The sequence below is a fragment of the Heloderma suspectum genome, chromosome 4 (assembly GCF_057233095.1).
Source record: "Heloderma suspectum isolate Gila_16-S chromosome 4, 16-S_ref, whole genome shotgun sequence".
Lineage (NCBI taxonomy): Eukaryota > Metazoa > Chordata > Lepidosauria > Squamata > Helodermatidae > Heloderma > Heloderma suspectum.
In genome coordinates, this window is record NC_139461.1 from 297271615 (window position 1) to 297298428 (window position 26814).

The 26814-nt window shown below is 43.7% G+C and overlaps 1 protein-coding gene across 2 annotated transcripts in view; it reads left to right on the forward strand.

Annotated features, from left to right (window-relative positions):
• The window catches only part of EDN3 (endothelin 3), a 65244-nt gene extending 61060 nt beyond the window's left edge, over window positions 1-4184 (forward strand). For both annotated transcript variants that reach the window (XM_084854300.1, XM_084854301.1), the window contains exon 5: window positions 1392-4184. The gene's annotated coding sequence lies outside the window, so the exon portion shown is untranslated. The remainder of the gene's footprint in view (window positions 1-1391) is intronic.
• The last annotated feature ends 22630 nt before the right edge of the window (window positions 4185-26814 follow it).

The following is a 26814-nucleotide window of genomic DNA, read 5'->3' on the forward strand; positions in this document are numbered from 1 at the left end:
CATTTTTAATCCCCCTTGCTCCTCCAGCCAAAGCAGAATTAGCTTGCCTCAAGGCAGGAATGTGTTATGCAAAATGTAAAGCGCTATCTTTTCTCTTGACTCAGAAAAGTGCAACCAAATCCAATCCAATTACTTTGTATGGTGCAAACCGAAAAGCATAATTGTAATTAATTCCAGTTAATTATATGCTGCACCATCCTGCTGTTCTTTGTATTGCTTTTTATTGTTATTGTAGTTGAAATACAAATACAGAGCCAGCGTGGTGTAGTGACTAGAGTGTTGGACTGGGAGCCAGAAGATATGAGTTCTAGTCCTCACTCGGACATGGAAGCTCACACAGTGACTTTGGGCCAGTCACAGACTTTCAGCCCAACGTACCTCACAGGGTTGTTGTGAGGATAAAATGGAGAGGAGGAGGAGGACGTTAATGTAAGCCGCCTTGGATTCCTTGCAAGAGGAAGAAAAGGTGGGATATATATATAAAATGCAAAATTGTTTTTAATAATGTATTTTTAATCGTGATTTTTAATATTTATAGGTAAACCAGGTAGAAATTTTATTATATTAAGCAATATATAAGTATTATTAATAAATCAATAAGAGAAGCATAAGCCAGAAGAATTATTTGGTGACTGAAGGATATTTAAAAACCTTCTTCTTAACCTTAGTATAGCACTTCAGAGAGTTCAAGGACTTCACACAGAGTGGCCCATTTCTCACACAGCAGTAGTTCATGGTTGGATGAACTTCTGCATGTCTGAATGAAGCTTCCCCTTTCCGCCTCCTGTGGGGATGGGAGGTGGCCTGTGCTAGCATCCAGTTTCAATTACTACAATTCCTGTCTTGTTGCTGCATCCGAACCAGGAATCGTGGCTTAAAACAAACTCTAGTCATCTGTTAAACAAACCAATGTTAAACCATGAGTTACATCCTGCACTGTAATTTGGATGGTATGGGTTAGTCTGAAGGTGATTGGTGTATAGAAGGCCCTAGAAATTAGCAGAGTGGGATGTTGAGTGAAACTCTAGTTCTGGAATCCTCTGGAACTATCGGAGCATGGACCTCTCTTAGTGCCTTCCATGCTCCCATAGTTCTCTCCCAATTTTGTCCTTACAGCAACCTTGGAAGGTAGATGAGGCTGGAAGAAAGTGACTGGCCCAAGGTCACCTAGGGAACTTCATGTTGAGTGAGGATATGAACTTGTTCCTTTCTAGTCCTAGTCTGACACTCTAACCACTACATTCTAACCACTACACTGTCTCTCAGTGTTTGTTTGTTCTGTCTTTTGGCCCTTACATTCATCATCCGTTCAGCATGCAAAAGAAATGTGTATCTGGATAAGCTTTTCACTATGTCTAGCTACTGATACTTACATGTGTCTTTTTTCAAAGGTATGAAGTCAAGAAGCTACTACCTAAGATACGAAATTCACCCAAGGTGGATGAATATGCCCAGATTCAGAAATGGATTATCTAGGACTAGGTGCTAACTTTTCCTGAACTGTTGCTATCTTGAAGGTGGAGAATTCTGTTGCCTGGAGAACACTGAACTGTTCTGCAATGTTCTGGTGAGAGTGTTGTACATCATACAGAACATGACAACTTCCGTCTGTTTTGGATAGAAACAATTTTGCCATTTTAAGGTGCAGACAACAACTCCCACCACACAAGTTCAAGGGGTAAAACTTACTTACCTGGTCACCACATGAGACAGGGGAAAAAAAACCTGTTTCACCTACTTGCTTTTTACTTGTATGTGAACATCCAGTTTTCTGTAGACAGCTCTCATGGGAGAAATTGGTACATTAGAAAAATGTCTGTATTCAATGTTGTCACTTTTATATATATATAAAAAAGAAATCCCTTTTTCCCTAATGTTATTAGAACATGTTTTCATATTGTAATTTCAGTGGCATTTTTAAAATGACTATCTATGCAGATTAAATATGAATGGCTAATATTAATATCATTATAAAATATAGCAAGCTAATAGTATACTGTGAGTGTTTCATAGGTTATTGGATTTAGGCACCATTTATCTCTGCACTGAAATGAAATTCTAAGGCATATCTACAGGATAGATGCTACGAGAGACATATTGGTGAATACAACACTAGTTTATTTGTCCAGCCATGCCCCCCCCCCCCCCCCGGAAACCTCCCTAAGATGGAAACTTTGAAACATTAAAAATACATTTGCTAAGGCAGTTCATTTCAAAGCCATATAGTAGCCCTTATTTTGAATTGCTAGAAGGGCTCGTTGGGAAGACACTAGGGTGGGAACAGTGAAATGCTATTATGAAAGCTTACTCTTGAGGAAGAGGAACAGGCAATGTCTCTGGATTGGATATAATTCAACACACCCTAAGAAAATGGCCTGAATTGGACCTTTTGAATGAAGGGGGGGGGGATATTTAACTTAAGAAGATGCCCGAAGAACATTCATCCAGTGTTTGGTAATGGAGAAAAAGAGGAAAAACAAATTCATTATTGGTAGTCAGGAACCTTTCAAAGGATATTTTGGTAAAAACTGAGATTTTTCTATAAAAGTTTTATATTTTACATTCAAGACTGTAAACTGAACACATGAACTCTTTGGTTCGCTGCAAAACAATGGATACAAAACAAACAGCCCCCAAATCAGCTATATCAAATTTGCAAAGATATAATGGACATTGTTTTAAGCAAGAAAGGAAGAGATCTTTTGTCAAATACATATATTTGACAAATATGAATATATTACATAAATAAATTATTCTACTTATAAAAAGTAAAATATCTCTCCAGTATCACATTTATACTAGTTTTCTGTTTTTCTGTCATGATTTTGTGCATTTGATAGAGATGTAAACTATTTATTGTACTGAAAAATGCCTCCTTGCTTATTGTGTGTGTTTCTTTTAATTAAGCAAGGCAGGAAATCAATCTGTTTTAAGGAGCTAACCTTTTGTTACGATCCTGAAATCCCATCTATGGAATTTGGACATATGAAATTTGCCCTTGTCATTATTAAAGGAAGTCTCAGCACCCAGACTAGGGCCCCAATCCAACTGGATTTTTGCCCAGTTTCACTTGTTACTTGTGTGCATTTTATTCTATTGCTGTGTAGTATGAATTCTATAAAAGCGAAAGACTCCACCAGCCGTTCAGCAAGCGCATCCTCAGCATCACTTCATTCAACAGCTTCCTTTCCTTTCCTTTCCGTCACAATCTACTCTGTATCCCTTAGTATTTGAATGATAACTTTTATCCAGAGCATGACCATCTGTAAGGAGAGCTGATATGGGGTCAGATAGTCCTGGGGGACAGACACAGACTATTGTCTGGAGAATAAAGTAGCTCCTGAGAATCCAGAAACTCATTATCTCTCATCTAAATTCCTGGCACTAGAACGTGTCACCTGCATCATCACTTACTTCCTCCCAGAGATGTAGGTCAGGGATGGGGAACCTCTTTCGGCCGGAGGGCTGAATTCCATTTTGGAGAAGCTCTCGGGGGCCGCATTCTGATGGTAGTTAGGGCCAAAGGCAGAGGGGGCATGGTAAAAGGCAAAGGGGTGGGGCCAGAAATACCAAAAGGATTCAGCATATATAGTTTAAGGGTGCAATCCTATGCATTCCCTGTGCTGGCTGGGGAATGCTCGGCATTGTAGGACTTTTTCTGACTCCAAACATGCATAGTAGCTAAGCCCTAGGAGAAGCATTTCAACCTTTTAGCATGGGGGAAAAACTGCATCAAAGCTGGCAAACCACCCAATGATCGGCGGTTGGGGGAAAGGAGTGGGGCCATCTGGGGATCTTCAGGAGGCTGGAATGGGACCCCCAGAACACCGGGCTGAGCCCATGGGCCTGAGGTTCCCTGCTCCTGATGTAGGTGAGTCAACACTGTTATAGGATAGGTTAGCTTTTGCTTTTCCACTTCGGATTTCTTTTTTCTACAAATTCTATGTATGGACAAAATGTTTAACTTTATAACTACAAGTATGGTCAAGCATGTGACCTTCAACATATAAACTTTATATTATATTTAATATAATTATCATATAAAGGAATCTGACTTAAATAACAGACTATATTTACATGCCATCCATTTTATTGCTGATGTATAATAGAATATCGGTTTTGCCAAGACTCAGTAGAGTTACATATGGTTTATTATGGATCTCTGACAATAAAGGAAAAGATTTTATATAATCTAGATGCTCATTAGCATAGCAAAAGATAGATCAAATAAAGAAACACTATGGCCCCAAGCCAAGAAATCAATCATCCTTAAGTCACACAGAACCCACTGAGTCTCAGGTTGGTTGCGACTTCCTTGCGGTGTTGAACATAATGTGTGTATGAGTAGGGATGGATGAATTTGTCAATTTCAGTTTTACTCAGTTTCCTAGTTTTTCCAGTCTTAAGTTCATTTGGTCCAGTTTCTGCATCAGTTTGAGATTTTTTTTAAAGGTCTGCACAAAAATTATGTGCATTTGTAATGCATTTCTCCCAACATACACATGTTTATATACAATTTTCCATAATATGCACATCTGTTTTGCAACCCATATCACCTAATATAGGCATTTTTGTGTACACGTTACCCTAATATACAGATTTTTGTACACATTTTTTAGAATTGATGAACGGGATTGCAGAATTCAGAAACATGTGAATACTGAAGCATAGCTGCATTTTGCATTGCATGTTGTGAAATAGGTATGTTCACATGAAAATGCAAATAGAATTAATTTCTGCCCATCACTACTTCAAACACTTCTGAAGTCGTTTCTTAGGGAAGCACCATGCTTTTACATGTAGACAACTTATATAAATATGTATACATATAAATATATCTCTGTATGGAAGTGTGTGTGTGTGTGTGTGTGTATGTGTGTGTGTGTGTTCCACACATAACAGACATCTAAGTATGGGAACCATGGCCAGATTTTGCATCTTGGAACCATGGCCAGATTAGAGCTCCCAGACATGGGTAAACCAGTGGTTTAGTGGAGCCAGGGGGTCACAGGGATGCAGCACTGGCACTTTTTTTTTTTATTAGCAGGGCTGTTGATGTCATTTGCCACCCCCCTCAGACTTCCCTGTTCCCTCTGAGCTTAGATACAATCCTCATAGTAGCTACGGGAAATGAATTTTCCCAGCAACAATATATTGTTCCTGTTGTAATGCAAAGTATCGTGCAGTGGCTTGGTCTTGAATGGACAATTTAGACCCATTAGCTTTACAAAACACCTGCTCCTGTAGAGATGATAACCACTAGAACTAGTTTCTTGATATGGATCAACACAGCAGCCTGAATTTTTGGACCCTCCTTGGGGGCATGGCTATGGACACTATCAAGATGAGCACCTGCTCTTCAAACTTTACCACCACATGACTGGTCTATTGAGCTGTTTAAAGATGGAAACCTGCATGAGTCTTCCGCTTTTTCCATGTTTGGTGTGAGAACTAGCAAACAGCCACTCTTTAGTGCTTTGAGTGGCTTTTATTTTATCTTATTTCAAAAGACAACTACATTTGTACTTTTTATACCACTTTGAATCTGACTGATCTTTTGACAAAGTCAGAGAGCATTATACAGCAGCTTTGGGGAGAAATTCAAGAATTTGATGTTTAATTTTGGGGCACCCCCCCCTCCATTATTGGAAGTGGGACTTTGGAGTGGAAGGGTAATAAGTCAGGGGTACACCAGGGGGCCACACATGTGCACATAGACACACAAACATATAGAAGCCTGGGGTTTCTCTTGCTAGTGCTAGCAAGAGAAAACCTTCCCTGATCTTTAATCTCCCATCAGAGATGGGAGAAAAGGAAAGGATTTCCCTTGCTACCACCAGCTATGGAAAGCCTAGTGCTAGCATGGGAATTCCTTTCTGAAATCCGTTGAGAGATTGGAGATAAGGAAGAGATCCCTGTGCTAGCAACCAAAGCTCCAGGGAGTGCTGCCAAGCTAGTTTCAGCAGCAGATGCAGGGTGTCAGTTCAGCACTATGGCACCTAACAGAAACGACAGCATTAGCATTCTAAGGGTGGTCATCATGGCAGGTCATTGCCCCATGGTATAAAGCTACCTTTATAACCAGGGCTGGCCCTAGGATAAATAGCACCCTGGGTGAGGAGTGCCTTTGATGCACCCTGCCCCCCCCCCCCAGTCAGTTTTGCAGGGACACCCAGAGGATTTATGGGGCCTGGTGCAGCTGTGATGTTCATCCGGAGCGACATTGCTCAGAACCTTGATCTCTCCACCACTGTGCTAAGGTTTGCACAAGCCAAAATTTTAAAAGCCACATTCTCTGCAACACAGCAGAGCTATCATAGGTTTTACTTATGATATTTTTTGTTTTGTAGCAGTTTTGCTCTTTTGGTAAACATTCTTTGTTTTAGAATATCCATTATTTTTTATCTTTAAAAATAATAAAGAAAATGTATAAATGAAAAAGGTAACCAGCTGACCTCTTACAGCTTTATTTTATTATTATTTATATGGTGCTTATAGTGTTTACATAGAGCCTCGTGTGGCGCAGAGTGGTAGGCGGCAGTATTGCGACCGAAACTCTCCCCACGACCCAAGTTCGATCCCAGCGGAAGCTGGGTCTCAGATAGCTGGCTCAGGTCGACTCAGCCCTCCATCCTTCCAAGGTCGGTAAAATGAGTACCCAGCCTGCTGGGGGAAAGGTAGTCATGACTGGGGAAGGCAATGGCAGACCACCCCGCTATAGTCTGCCATGAAAATGCCAGCATAAGTGGTGTCCCTCTAGGGGTCAGTAATGACCCGGTGCTTGCACAGGAGGAACCTTTCCTTCCTTATAGGGTTTACAGTATTGGAAGCGCTAAGTAATTGGTAACGTTGCCTCAAATTGTTCCACTGTTTTTTACCTAGCGCAAATAACATCAAAGTGGAAACTGAAAAGCAACATATTTTAAAGCTAACTGAAGGAAGATCATTTTTGTAGTTAGTTCCCAAACAACCAGTCAAACCTTGAAAGAAAGGTCATGGACACTGGCTTTTTGCCACCCTAGCTCACTGCAGACAGTACATTAAAAAAACACAGCCACTGAGCTCAGCTTGGCACCCCCTCACCTCTTGGTGCTCTGGACGACTGCCCAGCTCACCCACCCCTAAGGCCAGCCCTGTTTATAATTTGAGTTCTACACGTATATATCAGCAAATGGAACTAAGGAGTCGCAAACAGTTCCCCCTTCCAAGAAGGTGCAGCAGCTCACAGTCTTGTCTCTGCCTCTCTTATACACTAAGGGCGCAATCCTATTGTGATGACCGTAAGCCTCCGAACTGGGAGGCTTACGGTCATCCTATGGAGGACGAGAGAAGTGGCAAAGGCGATCTTCGCCTCCTTCTGCTCCTGCCTTACATTTTTGCTGGATGGGCTTTTTCACCAATCTAGTGAAGGCGTCTTGGAGGGGGAAGGAAGGAGGCTGGAGAGCCCTCAGGATAGCTTGTATCCTGGCCTCTCCAGTCTCCTCCCCATCCTCCGAAACACTCCCTTTTCTCATCCTCTGAGGTCACGTGGCCTTGGAAAGCAACTGGAGTGGTTCTTTCCACACTGGCTGGGAGGGGAAGGGGCTGGAGCTCCAATTCCCAGCTCCACAGCTGGAGGGCTGCCTCTGACCTCAGATCTGGGAATCTGAACTATGCTATGGTCCCTCAGATGCTGTCTAGGGGCCATAGGATCATACTGTAAAGTTTGCAATTCCATATACACATACCTAGGAGTAAGTTCATATATATAAGTTCTGAGTAGATCTGTATAGGATTGCACTGCAAGTGGGTTATCTTTCTCTCTTTCTTAAAGTAGCATGCATTTACTTGTGTGTGTGTATTCATCAGTCACACTAACAAAACAAAAGAAATTGTGAACATTTTTTAAACAGTCACTGCTGAAGGATGGGAAGGCAGATATTTTTATATATATATATATGCATAAAGCTTATTGGTTTTTTCTCTATAAAACATCTTAAGTGTTGTACATTAGTTAAAAGCGCTGTGTTGGTGATGTCACAGATGCTAGCCAATATGCACTGAGTTCAGTTCAGACTGAACTATATATTTTTCTTCTCAGAATTCAGGCCCGGGGTGGAGTGGGGAGTACATTTGTTTGGAGGGCAATGAGAGAGTTATCAACCTATCCCCATCTATCTTCAATTGTTAGGCTGAGTGATAGAGAAACATTGGAATACAACAGCGAACAAAGATGTACTTTAGCTTTGATTGAGCCAAAAGAAATGCTAGTTAATTGCCATAGGCTCCTGTTTAGTGAGATCAATATGAAGTTGAGTATATGAAAGGCTGTGGTTTGCATTTGAAAAAGTAATCTGCTCAGAGAAGATTGGTTATTGGGCAGTTGAGAAGTGAAATAAATCAAGAAAAGGTAGGCTGCCAAGAAATGTGAAGTAAGCAGAAGGGATGCCTTTCTCTATAAATGAAAGCTCGAAGTGTGGTGGTGAGGGGAAGGCACAGAAAGATGTTTGGAACTTGATTCTCTCTTGCCTCTTGGTTCATTATGTCTGTGTAGAATTTATCAGCCACGTGTTTGAAGAACACAATACATTTTTGCTGCATTATAGTGCTGAACAAACTGCTGGCATTCATTTTGTCTTGGGCATGAATGGATCATCTGAAGCCTCTGAAACCCTTTAAAGAATAGTGATCGGCTACAGCTTAGTTTTTCCGCTTTCAACTATTCATTAGTTGCAGGAGAACTAAGCTAATGGTAACTCTCCATACGAATAACAGATGGTATTTGATCCATGGTCAGGGCAGCAGTAAACATGCTGAAGGAGGTTCTTTTGAACCAGAAATACTTATTGGGGCAGCTTTAAATGCTGAACTGCATTATATGGGCTTAAGAACCCATGGCTTCAATAGGCTGGGCAAGACTTCAACAAGTTTTGTGCTCTGTGTGGTATTGCTTGCTTTCCATCTAGATGATCCATCTAAATTTTAAAATGCCTGTCAGTATAGGACATATGAAACAAGTTGTTCCAATAAAACTGAACGACAGAAAAGCAACATCCGATCCGATCTTTAAATTGTTTCAAATTCATAGAAGGGAATTAACTGTTTTCCATTCCAGTGCTGCAGTTTCCCTTCTAAAGCTCGCCATACAAGATAAATTGCTGCAGATGTTGAAGATCTGCATAATATCCTATTCTTCTGGCAGGCAGAAGAAATTGCAATTATCAGGCGCTTTATTTATATAAACGTAGTATGATAAAATGGCCAATATCACACCGCCTTTATATAACTCTATGGTGCGACCACAATTGGAATACTTTGCAGAGTTCTGGTCACCACACCTAAAAAAAGATATTGTAGAGCTGGAAAAAGTTCAGGAAAGGGCAACTGAAATGATCAAGGGGCTGGAGCATCTCCCCTATGAGGGACGGTTACAACAGCTGGGTGTGTTTAGCTTGGAACAAAGGAGGGTAAGGGGAGTCATGATAGAGGTGTACAAAATTATGCATGGTGTGGAGAATGTGGATAGGGAGACATTTTTCTCCCTCTCCCATAATACTAGAATACTTCATGGTCATCCCATGAAGCTGAATGCTGGGAGATTCAAGACAGATAAAAGGACTTCTTCACACAGCACATTGTTAAACTGAAATTTGCTACCACAGGATGCAGTGATGGCCAGCAATTTGGATAACTTTGAAAGGGGGTTCGACAAATTCCTGGAGGGGAAAAATGCAGGGTGGGAGGAGTGGTGAAGGTGAAGATTGCCTCCTCCACTTCTCCTGCCCTGCACAGGATGGCCATAAGCCTTTGAGTTCGGAGGCTTACAGTCATCGCCATAGGATTGCACCCTTAAATTATGACTTTAAGCAATCCACCCTGCCAGTAACTAAGCCTTAGGAGAGGCATTTCAACCTATTAGAATGGGAAGATAACAATGCAAACCTTTCATTTTTTTTCAGTCTGCAAAGCAAACTCAAAAGTGAACGTCCAAAGCCTGGAACAATGGCTCTTTGATTTTGTTGAGGGATGGGCAAGCAGAAGGCTGCTCACTCCGCAAATGAATTGGGACCCCTCCTAGCAGTCCAGTCAGACATCTAACTTGCACCAGGAGAGGTTCTGGGTTTCAAAGGCGCACCTGAGGGTGGCTGTCCCTGCTCCTCACCCGCTTATGTGATTCCTACCTTCAAAACCTCTCTTGGGCAGCCTGGGATGTGGTGGCTGTGCAGCTCTGAAACATTCAAAACTTGGTTCCAATTGATTATTCGGGAGAATAAAGCTCCCAAAAGTCAATAATAAGCTAAAATGAGCAAAGCCGTGCAAAAAATAACCGTCTGCCACCCATGCAGACTTTAAGCCTCTTGAATCTGTTTGCTGGAATCCGCTAGGGGGGCAGTCAAGGAACATTTTAGTCAGATGAAATAAGATCTGTTTCTGCTGCCATACTAAAAAAGAAGAGGAGTGATATGTTTATAATCTCCTAGGTATGGAAAGGTTTATAGTACAGCAAAATCTTTCAGGATTATGTGGCTTAATCAGGCAAGCTAAACAAAGAATATTGAAATTCTCTGTTTATGTTATCTTGGTATTTGGCTGAGCTTTATTGTTATTATTATTAGCACATTCTCCTAATAACATTTTTGGAGTGTGTGTGTAGTTGGGGGGAGGGCAGAGGAAGGAAATGTTTGGGTTGTGTTTCATTTCCAAAGCTGCTTAAATCATAGGTAGGATGGCAACATCATGATTCAGCTGGCTACTCAACATTTCCTTTCAAATATATTGTGGGGCATTAAGATTGCAGCTGTGCCCAGGCTCCCTGCCCTGCCAGGTTTTAATTTTATTTCTTAAGATTTTTAAGTACTTTTTTTTAACTGAGGGGAGGTGGGGTGTGTGTGATATACTGCAAAATGAAGTGCTGTCCTCCAGCTCCATCTTTATTTGAATTCGACATAGTGGTTTTCTGTTTTGGAGCTCAAACCCCACCTCTCTTCCTTGTACTTTTCCTCAGGTCTTAAGGAGGCTACTTTCCTTTTAGCCTCACCAGTTTGCTGTCCGGGAAAGGTGTGTTTTGTGATCAGTCATGCCCACCATGGCAGCCATTTCACGGACAGGCAGCCATTTTGTCAGAGTGCCCATGACACTCTCTCAACATTCCAAATGTGCCTATCAACCCCAAAAGGCGGGGGGGGGCACTGTTGTATCTAGACCCAGTCATCTAGTACAGCTAGGAGCGCCAGAAAGACGAAGACGTTAAGGGGAGCTCAGAACAAAGAACATCGTGCCATGTTGTAGCATTAGGGTCTCGGGAGCTGTCCGAGATTTATTTATTTGATTTATACCCCACTTTTCCACCAAGAAAATGGCGGTCAACCCTGATAGTAATCCTGCTTTAGGAAGGCCCTAGCCAAAGTTGTGAGAACGTAACACCCAACAATCATCATCTGCTGAGTAGATAAGTGTTATCAGTTCTGCTCACCTGATCTGGGAGTTGGGTTGGCATGTTTCCTACTTTACAGAGGACTGTCCTCTGTTTGAAGGGCCATCGAGTCCAACTGCAGTTTAAAGCTAAAGAACCATCAGAAGGAATGGGCCTTGACGTTGCCCCTCAGCAGTTAGCCTCTGGAGAGCAGACGGAGCAGACAGAAGAGGTCACTTCTTCACAGTCTTCCCCACCATGGTGAGATGCATTGTATTTCTGTATTGTATTACTTTTTTTGAACCACCCAGAGACCTTCGGCTATTGGGCGGTATAGAAATAAATAAATAAATAAATAAATATTCTTTTTAAAAATTACAGTAATTATTTCTAAATTTCTGAAGGACATGCACATCTATGTCCCTTTGTTGCCTTTTTTGTTAATGCATTTCCTTCGCAATTAATTTATTTATTTAAAATTATTTTCAGGCCACCTTTAAGGGCAGGACCCTCTCAAGGTGGCTTACAAGATAAAAACAAGTTATTTATTTATTTATTTATTTATTTATTGCATTTATATCCCACCTTTTTCCCTCTTGCAAGGAACCCAAGGCGGCTTACATTATCCTCCTCCTCTCCATTTTATCCTCACAGCAACAACCCTGTGAGGTAGGTTGGGCTGAGAGGACAATGCAAGCCTCCTTGGGTTCCTTGGGTTTCATTTTTGATGATGATACGTAAATGGCCATAACTGGGGCAGGGGAGCAAGGCTAACAGTTGAGTTCATTTCTTCAATGATGTGTAAGCACGATGCAAGTGTACGATGTACTGTATATTTGGGCAAGCAGGCCAGTCTCTATGGAAAAGAATAAATGGACACAAATCTGACATCAGAAATGGCAATATTAAAAAACCAATGAGAGAACACGTCACTTTCCCAGGACACTCTGTCATTGACCTTAACATGGCCGTTGTGTAGCGAAAAACTTTAAAGAGAGATTAGAGCAAGAGCCTGAGGTATTAGCATTCGTCAACAGGTTTAGTTCTATCGCCAGAGGCTTGAATCAGGATAAGGGATTTTTATCACACTACACGTGTTAATTGGCTTACCTAGTGCCAGCGTGTTTGTGTTATCAGCAACAACTGCACTGTAAATTACCACTGTTAGTAAAGTGATTGTCACTTTTTGCATTTAATTTCCTTCAGACTTCACTGATTACAATTCTTCCCCTGCCCCGCCTCCCATAGGGATTGTATGTAAACCTGAAACTTTCCATAATACTCCATGCATTTGACGAAGTAGGCAACACATAAAAACTTATGCCAGAATAAGTGTTTAAGGTGCTACAAGATTCTTTGGTGTTGTTGGTGCAATCGACTAACAGAGGCTATCCTCTGGAAAATATGTACTTTGTGCGCACCCCTAGTTGCTGAAACATCTTTCTCCTTTGCAGCAATCTCCCTGCCTACCCCTCCTACACAAAAGATAGGCAAGATCCCCTTTTTCCTTGTATACTGCCATCACTACAACATGGGGAAAATACCTAAGGGCATAATCCTATGGGGATAGGCGGCTGCCTCTGAACTCGGAGGCGACCGCCTATTCAATGCAGGGCAGGAGAAGCGTGAAGGGGATCATTCCCGCTGCGCTTCTCCTGCCTTGCATTTGTGGCTAGACAGCGGATTTCAGCTGTCTAGCTGAGGGAAGGCGGAGCGGGGGAGGTGGCTGCTGGATAACACATAGGATGTGTCGTACCGGCATTTCCGCTTCCCCCCCCCAGAACGCCCCCCCCAAGAACACCCTGTTTTGGCCGCTCTGCAATCCTCTTCCAAGTGTGAAATGTGAGGCCATTCCGTGCTGCCTCACAGGCAGCGCGGAAAGGGGAAAGGTCGGTTGTCCGGGAACCCACCTCAGAGCATGGGCTCCGAGGCCGGTTCCCAGAAAATTGGATATTCTATGGCTGTCTAGCCACTGACTAGCGGCCATAGGATTGCTCTCTAAGTCTCATGCCAACCAAGGGCGATTTCTGCAGAAACAAGCAGAATGTAAATTAGGATCTATCCACTTTTGTCAGAATTTTTATGCAGAGATCAAAGTTGTTATTATTGTTATTATCATCATCAACACAACAACATTTCTATACCGCCCCATAGCTGAAGCTCTCTGGGCAGTTTACAAAGTTTAAAACATTAAAAATACAATATGCAAAATTTACAAACATAAGAAAACACACGAACAGACAGTATACACAAAGACAGCAAGTTAGTTTTAAGATGGGATTGTTTCATTGTTCTGCCATAATTATTCAACAGACATTTTCCCAATGGTACACACATATACTTTCCCTGCCGCCGCCACACTGATCTGCTATTTATATTGCTTCTTCAATGATTAGACTCGCAAATGGTCATATTGTAAGAATCATTTTCACAAACAATGTGCTAAGCAATATTAAAATTGTCCCCAGATCACAGAATGGGTCCTGAGGCATGGAAAACCAAAGGAGTGTGCATCCCCACAAAGAGCGAGTGAGAAGGATTGTAAAACATAGCGTCAAAACAGGGAACCAACAACAACTCTGATAAACAACAGCATTTAAATCCGGTATTTCAAACTAAGCTATTAGTTTCATGTGGAGAAAAAACAGAACAACCGCTGTGAAGCAGCTGTATCTGTTTCGTAGAAAACGTATTTGAGCCTTTCAGAACTCAGTTCCAACATGAAATTGGTAAGTGAATCGGTTAGCTAAAATTGGGTTTAAAAGGCCATTTGCCACTGAAACATAAGAACTGTTTTGGATCAGACTAAAGCTCCTTTAGAACAGTGTTAGGACTGTGCTGAAATTGGTTTTCCAGTTTTTCAACAGTTTCCCTCCCCTGTGAAAGAGGCTTCTGTTTCCTGTCACATGCACAAGGTGCTTTAAAAGTCTTCTGAATTTCTCTTGGTGTCGTGTTTGAGCTAAGCATTTCATTGAGAGGTGGCCAAGGGTGCTGTCCCCCCCCCCTCACCCTCCATGGCACTGCAGCCTAGCTGTGTCCCCCCCACCCCTCACTCTCCTAGCTGTCTACGCTTCCTGACCTGAAAAGCCCCATGGAAGGAATTACCTCATGATGTCTTTCCCTGGACTTTCACTGAAATGCGGGAAGCCAGAGAAGATGCAGGCCATTGCAGAGAAGACTGAACAATGAAAGCAGCACAGTCGCAAACACTACACTCACCTCTTAACTGGGAGCCAATCTACATGGAAATGGGTTTTGAGGCAGTTCTGTTTAAATACAGATTTTCATGAAATTGGTTCCTCCTCCCATGGCAAACGATAGCCAGTTATGCAGTGTATACATTAAAAAAATCCATTTGCATGGGGCAAATGAGTAGAGCTGAACGTCATCAAATGGGTAGGTGTGGAGAAGTGAGGAGGGTTGCTCCCCCCCCCCCCGAAGCTTTTAAAATCAGTAAGGCTCTGCATACAATATTTAAAGGGACAGGCAGTGATTGAACGCAGGGTTGAAACAGCACCCTTTCTAAGCAGCTCCCCATTCCTGCATGCAGTGAACATTTAAAGGGACAGGGAGCGATTGAGCACAGGGTCAAAACAGCACCAGTTCCCCACTCCTGTGCTCAGTGAATATTTAAAGGCGCCGGCAGCAATTAAGCGCGGGGTCAAAACAGCATCCTTTCAAAGCACCAGGGCTGACTGCCATCCCAACGGCAATGAGTTACTTCTGGGTAGACAAAAGCGCCTGCCCCATGCAACTCTTCCCTTCCGCAAATCAGTGCTGCTTCCATCAGCCCATGTTGAAGCCAGCTGAGGTCACATGGACTCCCAAACTGCACTGAAGCCGCTGTGACTGGAAAACCTGTCACAAATAGAGTTAAAAAAACAGATTTAGGGCAAGAAAGACTGCATTAGTTATGGGGCAGGGCATACATCATCTGACTTGATTGACTTACTGGTAGAGCACAACCAGAGTAAAAATCTGGTGTAGATGAGCCCTCAGTTTCAGTTTTAAGTCAGTTAATGTATTTTAAACCATTGTATTGCTGCTAGATTTTGGCTTTTACTTGTATTTTATATTGTGGTTTTAAATGTTTAAACTTTTATAGCGCATCTTCTGCTGTATTTTATGGTTTTAATTGTTGTGAACAGGCCAGAGAGTTTTGGCTATTGGATGGTATAGAAATGTAATAAACAAACAAACAAAGTAAAGTAAGGACAAAATCCCTGCACGTCAACTACAAGAATTTCAGTGACATTTTCTTCTCCTTTGAAAATCTGGTTGAAAGCCATTTTTCTTCAATTAAACTGAATGAGAATGGTTGAAAAAATGCTTAAGTAATTTTCAGCACAGCAGTATCCAGTATTCTGCCTCCAACAGCTGCCAGCCAGATGATTCTGGAAACTTGCAAGCAACTCTTTCCCACTTTCTTGATAGGTGAACTCACTGTCTGCATGCCAACTCTATTTTGAGGTATCAAAAGACAGGTGCTTGATTAGCCTTGGCTGGTCACCTATTTTTATGGTTCACACATGCACCCCATGATGACAGCAACGTGTGATGACTTGGGAATAAGGCGCTACAGATCTCACCATGCAGATGGAACTTTCATCTGGTGTCATCTCAAACACATTTTTCAATGGACTTAAATTGCAATCCAGTTACTAGTTAGCAACTGTTGAGTAATCATTTGAAGTACATTCATGCAAACAACCAGCTTTTAGTAAGGCTATGTTGGAAGGAGATAGCTTGAAGCCAGCACATTCACCACCCTAACACACTCAATGGAAACTTTGGGCTAGTGTAAGCCTGCTGGGGAAAAGGCCAGTTCTATGCTAGGGATAATTAGGGAAGGGATCAAAAACAAAACTGCCAGCATCGTAATATCATTATATAAATCTGTGGTGCAATGTCCACACGTGGACTGCCGGATACACTTCTGGTTGCCACATCTCAAAAAAGGATATTATTGAGCTGGAAAAGGTCAAGGAAAGAACAACCGAAATGATAATGGGACTGGAGCACCTCCCATACAATGAAAGAAAATAACATTGGGGGGGTTTAGTTTAGAAAAGAAGGCAACTAAAGAGCGACACGATACATTCATAAAGTCATGCATGCTGTGGAATGGATACAGAGAAAGTTTTCTCATGATGCTAAAACTCGGGGATCATCCAGGCAATATCACTGGAAGGATTTTAAACTATTTATAATTGTCGAGGCAAGCATAAAAAAGAAAATAATGGCATAGATAGACTATTACACCATACTGCCTGAATGAATCCACCATGGATCAGACTTTATGCCCTCTTTTTAATAAATTGCTTTTGTTAATGCAAAGAGAAATGGGATTTCTCAGCTGATATGAGCTGACTCCTGTTCAGACAATCAAAGCACAAATCCGCTGTTACAAGTAGGCAAATGCCACTCTTGGTTGCATTCACAAAAGCACGTTATTCAGTGGGATACAAAAACAGAGTCTGATTATTCAGACAGTCTGTTCAAAACTGCACATGGATTGGAATGTGCGGGACTGCTTGGTGCAATTTTGCGGGAGTGTAGAATAGTTCAGCCCCCTTTACCCAAAAAGCTGGAGTGAATTGTGGAGACTGGAATGAATTCAACCCATTTAATTTATTTCAGTTTTATTTTATTTCATTTTTATACTGCCCAATAGCCAAGGCTGTCTGGGCGGTTCACAAAATTAAAACCTCTAGAATACAACAGACTCGAGGCCCCTTAGCGTGACCAAGTGCAGCTGAGTCTTTGTGCATGCCCAGAGGCTTCTGATCTGCAGGGCTGTCATTCTTGGGCAACTGCCATAAGCCCAGCACCCTGGCAGGGGCCGCTGCTGAGGCCTGCCCTGGATCCCCTTAGACTGGGGTCTCCAACATAGTGGTCTCTTGGCCCCGGCAAGGCTCCCTGCCCCTCCTGGTCTTTCATTTTATTTCTTAAGATTAAAAAATAATAATCAAGAGGCTGCTATGCCACAAAATAAAGTGTTGCCCCCTCCTCTGCCTTGTACTTTTCCTCACATCTTGGGCAAGTCACATTCCTTTTACTCTCAACAGTTTGCCTTTTGGGAAATTCATGTCTTGTGACCAGACATGCCCACCGTGGTAGACATTTTATGAATGGGCAAGACTCCCTCGATGACAGCCATTTTGTGGGAGTGCCCATGACATTCTCTCAAAATTTCAAATGTACTCAAAAGGATTAGGTACTCCTGCCCTTAGAGTTGTTTTCCTGGCTTGGACCGCCAAGGAATGCCAGGCAGCTGGATGTAGCCACCCTTTTAATTACCCACAATGCTCCTGACATAGCACTGCCAGCCAGGGCCCACTGACAGAGGAGGGCCCATCAGAGGACATTTTGCCTAGTGCCCCTTCACACTGGGAACTGGCCCTGCCGGTATGGCAAGGGACAAGTGATGTCTTCAGGCATGCAAAGGGTGTCCTAGGCTGACCTAGGGACATTCCTAGGCTATACTAGAGACTGCGATCTTTTTTTAAAATATGGAAACTTATTCTTAGGCTGTCTTTAAGGGTGGAAATCTCTCAAGGTGGTATACAAGGTAAAAACCATACAAGTAGATACAACAGAAATCAGTAAGTATACAGTCAGTAAAAATCCATGAAAACAAAGGCTTGGATCCAGATTTAGTCATACTTAGAGTACACCCTTTAAAACAATGGGATAAGTTAGTCCCATTGATTTCAATGGGTTTACTCTAAGTATCTGAATCCAACCTAAAGATTACCAGTACAAGTAAATAAAAACAGAAAATACCAGTAGCCCAACAATTGCTGGGTTTTCAGAGCTTTTTTGAAGACCTGCAAAGAAAGGGCCTGATGAACTGCTGATGGAAGCTGAGTCAGTGGGGCCACCATTGAGAAGGCCTTATCACTTATACACACCTACCTAACCACCCTTGGTGGCAGGCAAGAGAGAAGAGCCTCTCTTGATGACTTCAGAGTGCAGGCAGGCTGCATGCTCCAAGCCTCCAGCATGGGAAGGTGTCATTGAAAGAACTTCCCAGTTCTTCCCTTGCAGGAGATGTCTGCTTATTTTCAGAATGGGAACCTGCCAAATCCATTGTGTCCTGGTGCCATGAAAAAATGCTTTCACCATGACTAATTCCAACCCAGATGCCAGCATTACTTTGGTGGCATCCCTATTCCAGCCTGTTTTAGCTAGGGTTGCCACTTGCACATCACCCAAAGAGAGAAAATACATCATCACACGAGAGGACAAAAGAGGATAATGATTTGTCTTAAACATGCATATGCTGATTTATTTGTACAGATATTAAAACCACAAAACACAAAGAACATGACAATGAATAAAATCAGCATATAACAAAGATAAAGCCAGCGGCAAAGAGTAAAAACACTACAGCACAAGAAACCAAAATGCAACCAGCAGCAGAGTAAAAGTTCAATGATCTAAAAGCATTAAAAACCATTTATAAAATGCCCAAAGGTGCAACCCTATGCATGTTTAGTCAGAAAAAAAGACCTACAACTCCCAGCTGTGGGGCTTGCTGGGAGTTGTAGGCCTTTTTTCTGTCTAATCATGCACAGGATTGTGCCCTAAGATAATAAAAAGGTTTTCACCTGGCATTGAAAAGACCATAGTGTAGGCACCAGGTGAGCCACTCTGGGAAGGGTGAATGGACACCCCATTCCACAAATGGGGTGTCTCCACTAAAAAGGCCCTCTCGCTTGTAGCCACCAGCCTCGCCTCATTTGGAGGGCCTCAGACCATGATGTTAATGTCCAGCTATATAAATCTGGGAGGAGATGCACCTTCAGATAGTTATTGTAATTAGAAAGAAATACATGCATCTCCCCATAGTGTGGAAGACTGTGACCAGGTGACCTGTGTGTCTGCCTGTTCAGGTGCTAACTGTTGAAGGGCAACAGTTCATATTACTCTTTATCTTTAAACTGGAATTGGAGCCCTTGACATATAGGACGGTCCTCTTGCAGCCCTTCAAGTAGAGGACTGTCCTCTGTCAAAGAGGACACATGGCCACCTTAGGGCTTGATGCACTTTCTTGGGGGAAGTCGGTGGGATTTCATACAATCATTGCCCTTGTGATGCTACAAACAGAAAGTTCTGGAAGCCCAAAGCCATTTAGAACGTTGTGTCAAACCTAGGCAGGTTTCCCAAGTGTTGTATTTTAATACATTTGGATGGAAAATTCCCCACTGGGGTGCAATTCTACACCTAAGGAAGCCAGTGACAAAACTCCCATGGATTTTAATGCAGTAGGATTGCAGGCCAGGAGAGTCGTCTGCTCTGTTTAAGTCTGCTATAGATCCACATCTGGCCGATGAACTTGTGAGACCTTGTTGAAGTGGGACCCAGGGGAGCTTTTGTGGAACACGCTCTCAGATAAAAGCGGAGCCTTGCAACGAAGTAAACAGCCTTCAGGGCTGGGGAACCTACAATAGCCCAGACACGAAACATGCTCAGGGAGAATGTCAGTGGTCAAGGTTTTAAAGACAGGATTATTGCAATGCTGGGCTGATGGAGCTTGTTACAACAAAAATGACAATTGTAGCAAACAGGCTAAGACAGAGGGGAAATTGCAGTCCAGAAGAGGAAGAATCGGCTAGTGAAAAATCACAGATGTATGCAAAGATTTAGGAGTAATGTACAGAACTATGTAAGAGGCAGTACCTTGGTCTGAGGGGATGGAGAAAAAAGGCCTTATTCAAAGAACTTTTAATCGGAACAATGATAAAGAACACATTTTGTCCTCAGCACCTCCAAAACTGTGGATAATGGGCTGGATACAGAATTTATTTATTTATTTATTTATTTCATTTCTATACCGCCCAATAGCCGAAGCTCTCTGGGCGGTTCACAAAAATTAAAACCAAACAACACACAATAAAACAATTTAAAATATATAGAACATTAAAACCACAATATAACAATACAACCACAATAAAACCTAGCAGCAGTACATGAGTTTAAAATACAGATTTAAAACAGCAAAGATAAAAATTTAGAAAGCTAAAATTCCTGGGAAAATAAAAAGGTCTTCACCTGGCGCCGAAAGGAGTACAATGTAGGCGCCAGGCGAACCTCACTAGGGAGCTCATTCCAGAGCCAGGGTGCCACAACAGAAAAAGCCCTCCTCCTAGTAGCCACCCGCCTCACTTCCTTTGGCAGGGGCTCACGGAGAAGGGCCGCTGATGATGATCTTAAGGTCCGGGCAGGCACATATGGGAGGAGGCGATCCTTCAGGTAACCTGGCCCCAAGCCGTTAAGGGCTTTGAATGTTAACACCAGCACTTTGAATCGGGCCCGGAAATGGACTGGCAGCCAGTGCAGCTGGAAAAGTACTGGCGTAATATGAGCTTGCAGGCCAGTCCCTGTTAACAATCTTGCTGCCCTATTTTGGACCAGCTGAAGTTTCCGGACCGTTTTCAAAGGCAGCCCCACGTATAACGCATTGCAGTAATCCAGATGAGAAGTTATCAGAGCATGGATAACTGTAGCTAGGCTATCTCTGTCCAGATAAGGGTGTAGTTGGTATACCAGCCTAAGCTGATAAAAAGTGCTCCGTGCCACTGAGTTCACCTGTGCCTCAAGTGACAGTTCTGGATCCAAGAGCACCCCCAAACTATGAACCTGATCCTTTAGGGGGAGTGCAACCCCCTCCAGAACAGGTTGAATATCACCTAGCCAGGCAGACGAACCACCCACTAACAGTACCTCCGTCTTGTCTGGATTGAGTTTCAGTTTATTAGCCCTCATCCAGTCCATTACCGTGCCCAGGCACTGGTTCAGAACAGCCACTGCCTCACTTGGTTTTGATGAGAAAGAGAGGTAGAGCTGGGTGTTATCCGCATATTGATGGCACCACAGCCCACACCTCCGGATAACCTCCCCCAGCGGTTTCATGTAGATGTTAAACAGCATGGGGGATAAAATAGAGCCCTGTGGAACCCCATGGCACAATTGCCATGGCACAGAGCAATAATCCCCCAGCACCACCTTCTGGAATTGGCCATCCAAGTAGGAGCGGAACCACTGTAGTGCAGTGCCTCCAACTCCCAACCCAGACAACCTATCCAGAAGGATACCATGGTCGATGGTATCGAAAGCTGCTGAGAGGTCAAGGAGAATCAACAGGGTCGCACTCCCCCTGTCCCTCTCCCGGCAGAGGTCATCCCACAGGGCGACCAAGGCAGTTTCCGTTCCAAAACCAGGCCTGAAGCCCGACTGAAATGGATCTAGATAATCCGTTTCATTCAAGAGTGCCTGGAGCTGTCCTACAACCACCCGCTCAAGCACCTTGCCCAGGAAGGGGATGTTGGCCACTGGCCTATAATTGTTAACATCCTCTGGGTCCAGGTTAGGCTTTTTCAGGAGTGGTCTAATTACTGCCTCTTTTAAAGCAGCAGGCACCACTCCCTCTCTCAAGGAGGAATTTACAACCTCCTGGACCCAGCCGGACAACCCCTCCTTGTTTGATTTAATAAGCCATGAAGGGCAAGGGTCAAGCACACAAGTGGTCGATCGGACTTGGCCAAGCACCTTGTCCACATCCTCAGGCCTCAGTAACTGAAACTCATCCAATAAAACTGGACCAGACGGTGCTCTGAACACCTCTACCAATGGAACTGCATTAATCATGGTGTCCAATTCATGACGAATCTGAGCGACTTTATCCTCAAAGTGCCGCGCATACTTGTCACAGCGTGCTACCAAGGGTTCCACCGTCTCTCTCCCTGGCCCAGAATGTAACAGGCCGCGAACCACTCAGAAAAGCTCCGCTGGACGACACTGAGAAGATGCAATGCTGGTGGAAAAGAACTGCCTCTTTGCCACCCTCACCGCCACAGAGTAGGCTCGATAGTGGGCTCTTACCTGTGTTCGGTCAGACTCAGCACAAGTTTTCCTCCACCTGTGTTCTAGCCGTCTCCCCTCTTGCTTCATTGCCCTCAGCTCAGGTGTATACCAAGGAGCTGGCCGGGCTCTGCTCAGAGGGAGAGGGTGCTTGGGCGCGATCGTGTCAACCGCCCGAGTCATCTCTGCATTCCACAGAGCGACCTGGGCTTCGACAGGAGCACCAGCCATACCAGAATTAAGCTGGATCAACTGTGCCGATGGAAGAGGACTTCCCTGACTGTCCCTTCCCATGGCAGCCCCACCAGCTCCCTGAAAATGCTACGCAGAGAGCCAGGACACCTCACTGAAAGGCGTGAGTGGTGATGTCTGGGAAGAGAGGGGGATCTCCAAAAATCGGGCCGAGGGATCTTCTGTAAGCAGAGGCCTTCTTGTGGAAGGTCCCTTCCTCTTGTGGAAGGCAGGTCCTGGATCCAACCCCATGAGAAATGTGGATAAGCAGGAGTAAGTTGGATGCAAATATGGATTTGATACAAGAAGGACCCTCAGTAGAAGGATGTTTGGAAAACAGTTCTCCACATGGGACTTTGAAGTTCTCAAAATGGGCTTTAATGTTTCTCACATTGATTTGTCTATTTACTATTGTGCAAGAAAAGATCTTGCAGATGAACAATTAAAAAAAATTGCAACATGTAATTAAGGATAAAAGGACCCAATTGCATAAAGCCATACATCCCTATCTCATCTCCATTTCTCTCTCTCTCTTAATTTCTTCTATTTGCTCCAGGCTGAAATTTCAGTATTGCCAGGCTATGTGTACTAGTAAGAGTGAGTTCCCAGCTACTGCTACTCCTTGGGTGAAAGTTACAGGGCAGCTGTTCCAGACATGACAAAAAAGTGGCAGGCAGAATGCCCAAATGGCTTGTGCTTTTATCTTTCCTGGGACTAATCTTTTATTTGTCTGGAGAGATGTGCAGGATCCATTAAGAGCAAGATAGACGTGCAGGGGAGAGAAAGCACAAGTTGATTGCCCATCTTGTTACCTGACTTTTTCATGATGTCCAAAATGTCTCCGAATCACATCCCCTTTACGCTTTTCTGCAGTGGGGAAGAAACCACCCCTCCGTGTCTTCTTCCTGTACTTCTCTCCTAGGGCTGGCGTCAACATCTGGCATTCTTAGGCAGTGGCTGGGGTTCCAGCACCCCAAGAGGGCCTACCAATTGTGTCTGCCCCAAGCCCCCTTTACACATTTTTCTTTGCCCCAGTACTCTGAGTGGCACCCAGCATCTGGGCTTAGCCACCATTTATGTTTCCCCCAAAGCCCCCAACATAGTTTCAGTCCAGGGCATTCTGGGGAATGGCAGCTCAATCCAGGTGTCTGGTCCTGCTCAAAAGATTACCACCACTGCTCTCTCTGCCACTGCCACCGGGAGACCTACGGGGGAAGCCCCAGTGGAGGAGAGAGCAGTCCACCAGTGAGCAATTTGCCTGATGGCAGCAATTTAACCCTGCACTGCGGTTGGCAATTGCTACCTACATGTGGTCAGCCAATCCTAAAGAAAATCAACCCTGAGTGCTCATTGGAAGGACAGATACTGAAGCTGAAGCTCAAATATTTTGGCCACCTAATGCAAAGAGAAGACTCCCTGGAAAAGACCCTGATGCGATGCTGGGGAAGATTGAAGGCAAAAGGAGAAAGGGATGGCAGAGGATGAGATGGCTAGATAGCATTACTGATGCAATGAATATGAACTTGGGCACACTCCGGGAGAGAGCGGAGGACAGGAAGTCCTGGTGTGCTATGGTCCATGGGGTCACGAAGAGTCGGACACGACTGAACAACAACAACCTACATGTGGAGCCAGTCCTGGCCCTTCCCAGCCAACTGTTGCCACCAGGACAGAGGGCAACAATTTCTTCAGCAAGGAGCAGGACTTTTATCACATTGGCTCCAGCATTATGGAATCTCTCTCCCCCTCTCCCCTCTGGAGCTTCAGAGGGCACACTTCTTCAGTGTTTTCCATGGGGAGTGAAGACACAGCTTTATTTTTAAAACCATGTTGGCTTTTGTATTTGCTTCTGGGTTATTTTTGTCATATTGCTTTTGTATTGTTTATATCTTTGTTTTATATTTTATTATGCTATTGTTCTATATTACAATTGTACAACACCAAGAGAACCAGTTTTATAGGCCTCAGAATGAAAAATAATAAACAAACAAACAAACAAACAGCTTTTCTACAAGCTGTATCTACTTGCGGTTTCATCGCAGTATTGAGATCCGAGTACTGCACAAAGAGCATTTCCTTGCCTGCTTTTCTGCTACATATGGGAAAGCTTTTTTGCTTTCCCATAGCAGCCCCTCTAGGTGGCACTGTGGTATAGCGGAATACTGCAAATGTACATGTGAAGAAAACGGTTTCTTTCAATTTCACAATTAAAGGCTGCATTTCCCCTGCTCCAAAAATAATTGCTGAAAGTGCTGGTTAGACACAGAAGCGAAACTGGAGGGTCACAACATGGTCTAAAGAACTTGTACACAACCATGAGTAGGGAATGATAAGCACATAATAAAAACCTCGTACAGAAAAGCTTGCAAAGACTTCTGGAGAGCAAATGGGGGTCTGTTTTTTATTTCATTTTTAAGACTACAGACTTTGGTTTTGTTCTGCTCTTTGATAAATTGTTTTTTTTTATGATCTGTCTTTGTATAAGTGCTATTGTTTCATTATTGCAGTTTAATAACAATTTTCAATTCCGACAGTTTAATTAATTAATTTATTTACAATATTTATATACCGCTCCACATCAAAGATCTCGGAGTGGTGAACAGCAATATAAAAGAATGAAACCTCATAATTAAAACAATTAAAACATTTTAAAAGAACAGATTCTGAACATAATAACTGCGGCTGTCATGCAAGGAAGGCCTCTCGAAATAATAACATCTTCAGGAGGTGCCAAAAGCAACACAACGTTGGTGCCTGCCTGACCTCCAAAGGCAGGGAATTCCACAGGAAGGGGGGCACTATTATTTTATTATTTATTTATTATTGCATTTATATCCCACCTTTTTTCCTCTTGCAAGGAACCCAAGGCAGCTTACATTATCCTCCCCCTCCTCTCTGTTGTATCCTCACAACAACAACCCTGTGAGGTAGGTTGGGCTAAGAGTCTGTGACTGGCCCAAAGTCACCCAGTGAGCTTCCATGGCCAAGTGGGGACTAGAACCCGGATCTCCCGGCTCCCAGTCCGTCACTCTCACCACTGCACTACACTGGCTCTCACTACACTGAAGGCTTTCTTCCTGGTGGACTCCAACTGGGCCATATGTCCATGTGGAACCACCAGGAGCAAGCCCTCTGATGAGCTCAGTGACCAGGCAGGTTGGTAAGGAAGGAGGCGCTCTCTCAGGTATCCTGGTCCCAAATTGTTTAGGGTTTTGTACACTAGTACTAATACCTCAAATCGGCCTGGTAGCAAATAGGCAGGCAATGCAGTTCCCTCAGCAAAGGAGTTACATGCTGAAAAGAGGCAGCTCCCAACAACAGCTGAGCTGCTGCATTCTGCACTAGCTCCAGCTGCTGGACTAGCCTCAAGGGCAGCCCCACATAGAGCGTGTTGCAGTATTCTAGTCTTGAGGTTACTAATGGCTGTACGACTGTGGCCAAGCTATCCCAGTCCAGGAGAGCCCGTAGCTGGCGAATCAGCTGAAGCTGGTAAAAGGCACTCCGAACCGCAGCGGCCACTTGGGCCTCTAGCAACAACGATGGATCTAGGAGTACCCCCAGACTACGAACCTGATCTTTCAGAAGGAGTGCAACCCTATCCAGAACAGGCAATGAGCCTATCTCCCAGACTCAAGAACCACTCACCCATAGCGCTTCCGTCTTGCCAGGATTTAGCTTCAGTTTATTGGTCCTCATCCAGCCCATTACTGAGCTTAGACACTGATCCAGGACTTGCACAGCCTCTCCTGATTCAGATGTCAGAGGGAGACAGAGCTGCATGTCATCAGCATAGTGATGGCATTTAGCTCCAAATCCCCTAATGACCACTTCCAGCAGCTTCATATAGATGTTAACACTGGGGACAAGATGGTGCCCTGTGGCACCCTGTAGCTCAATTGCCAAGGGGCTGAGGAACAGTCACCCAATGTTACTTTCTGAAATCAAGCTCGTAGGTAGGACCAGAACCACTGTAACACAGTGCCTCCAATAGCCATCCCACGGAGTCAGTTCAGGAGGATACCATGGTCAATGGTATCAAAAGCCAATGAGAGATAGAGCAGAATTAACAGGGTTGCCCTCCCCCTGTCCCTCTCTTGATAAAGGTCATCCATCAGGGTGACCATTCAATCCCACAACCAGATCAAAACCCAGACTGGAATCAATATCCTCCAAGAGTGCTTGCAGTTGCTCCTCCACAACCCTCTCAAGTGCCTTCCCTAGGAAAGGGGTATTTACAACTGGGCAGTAGTTGTGTAATAATGCTGGGTCCAGAGTGGGCTTCTTCAGGAGTGGCCACACCACTGCCTCCTTAAGGATAGCAGGGA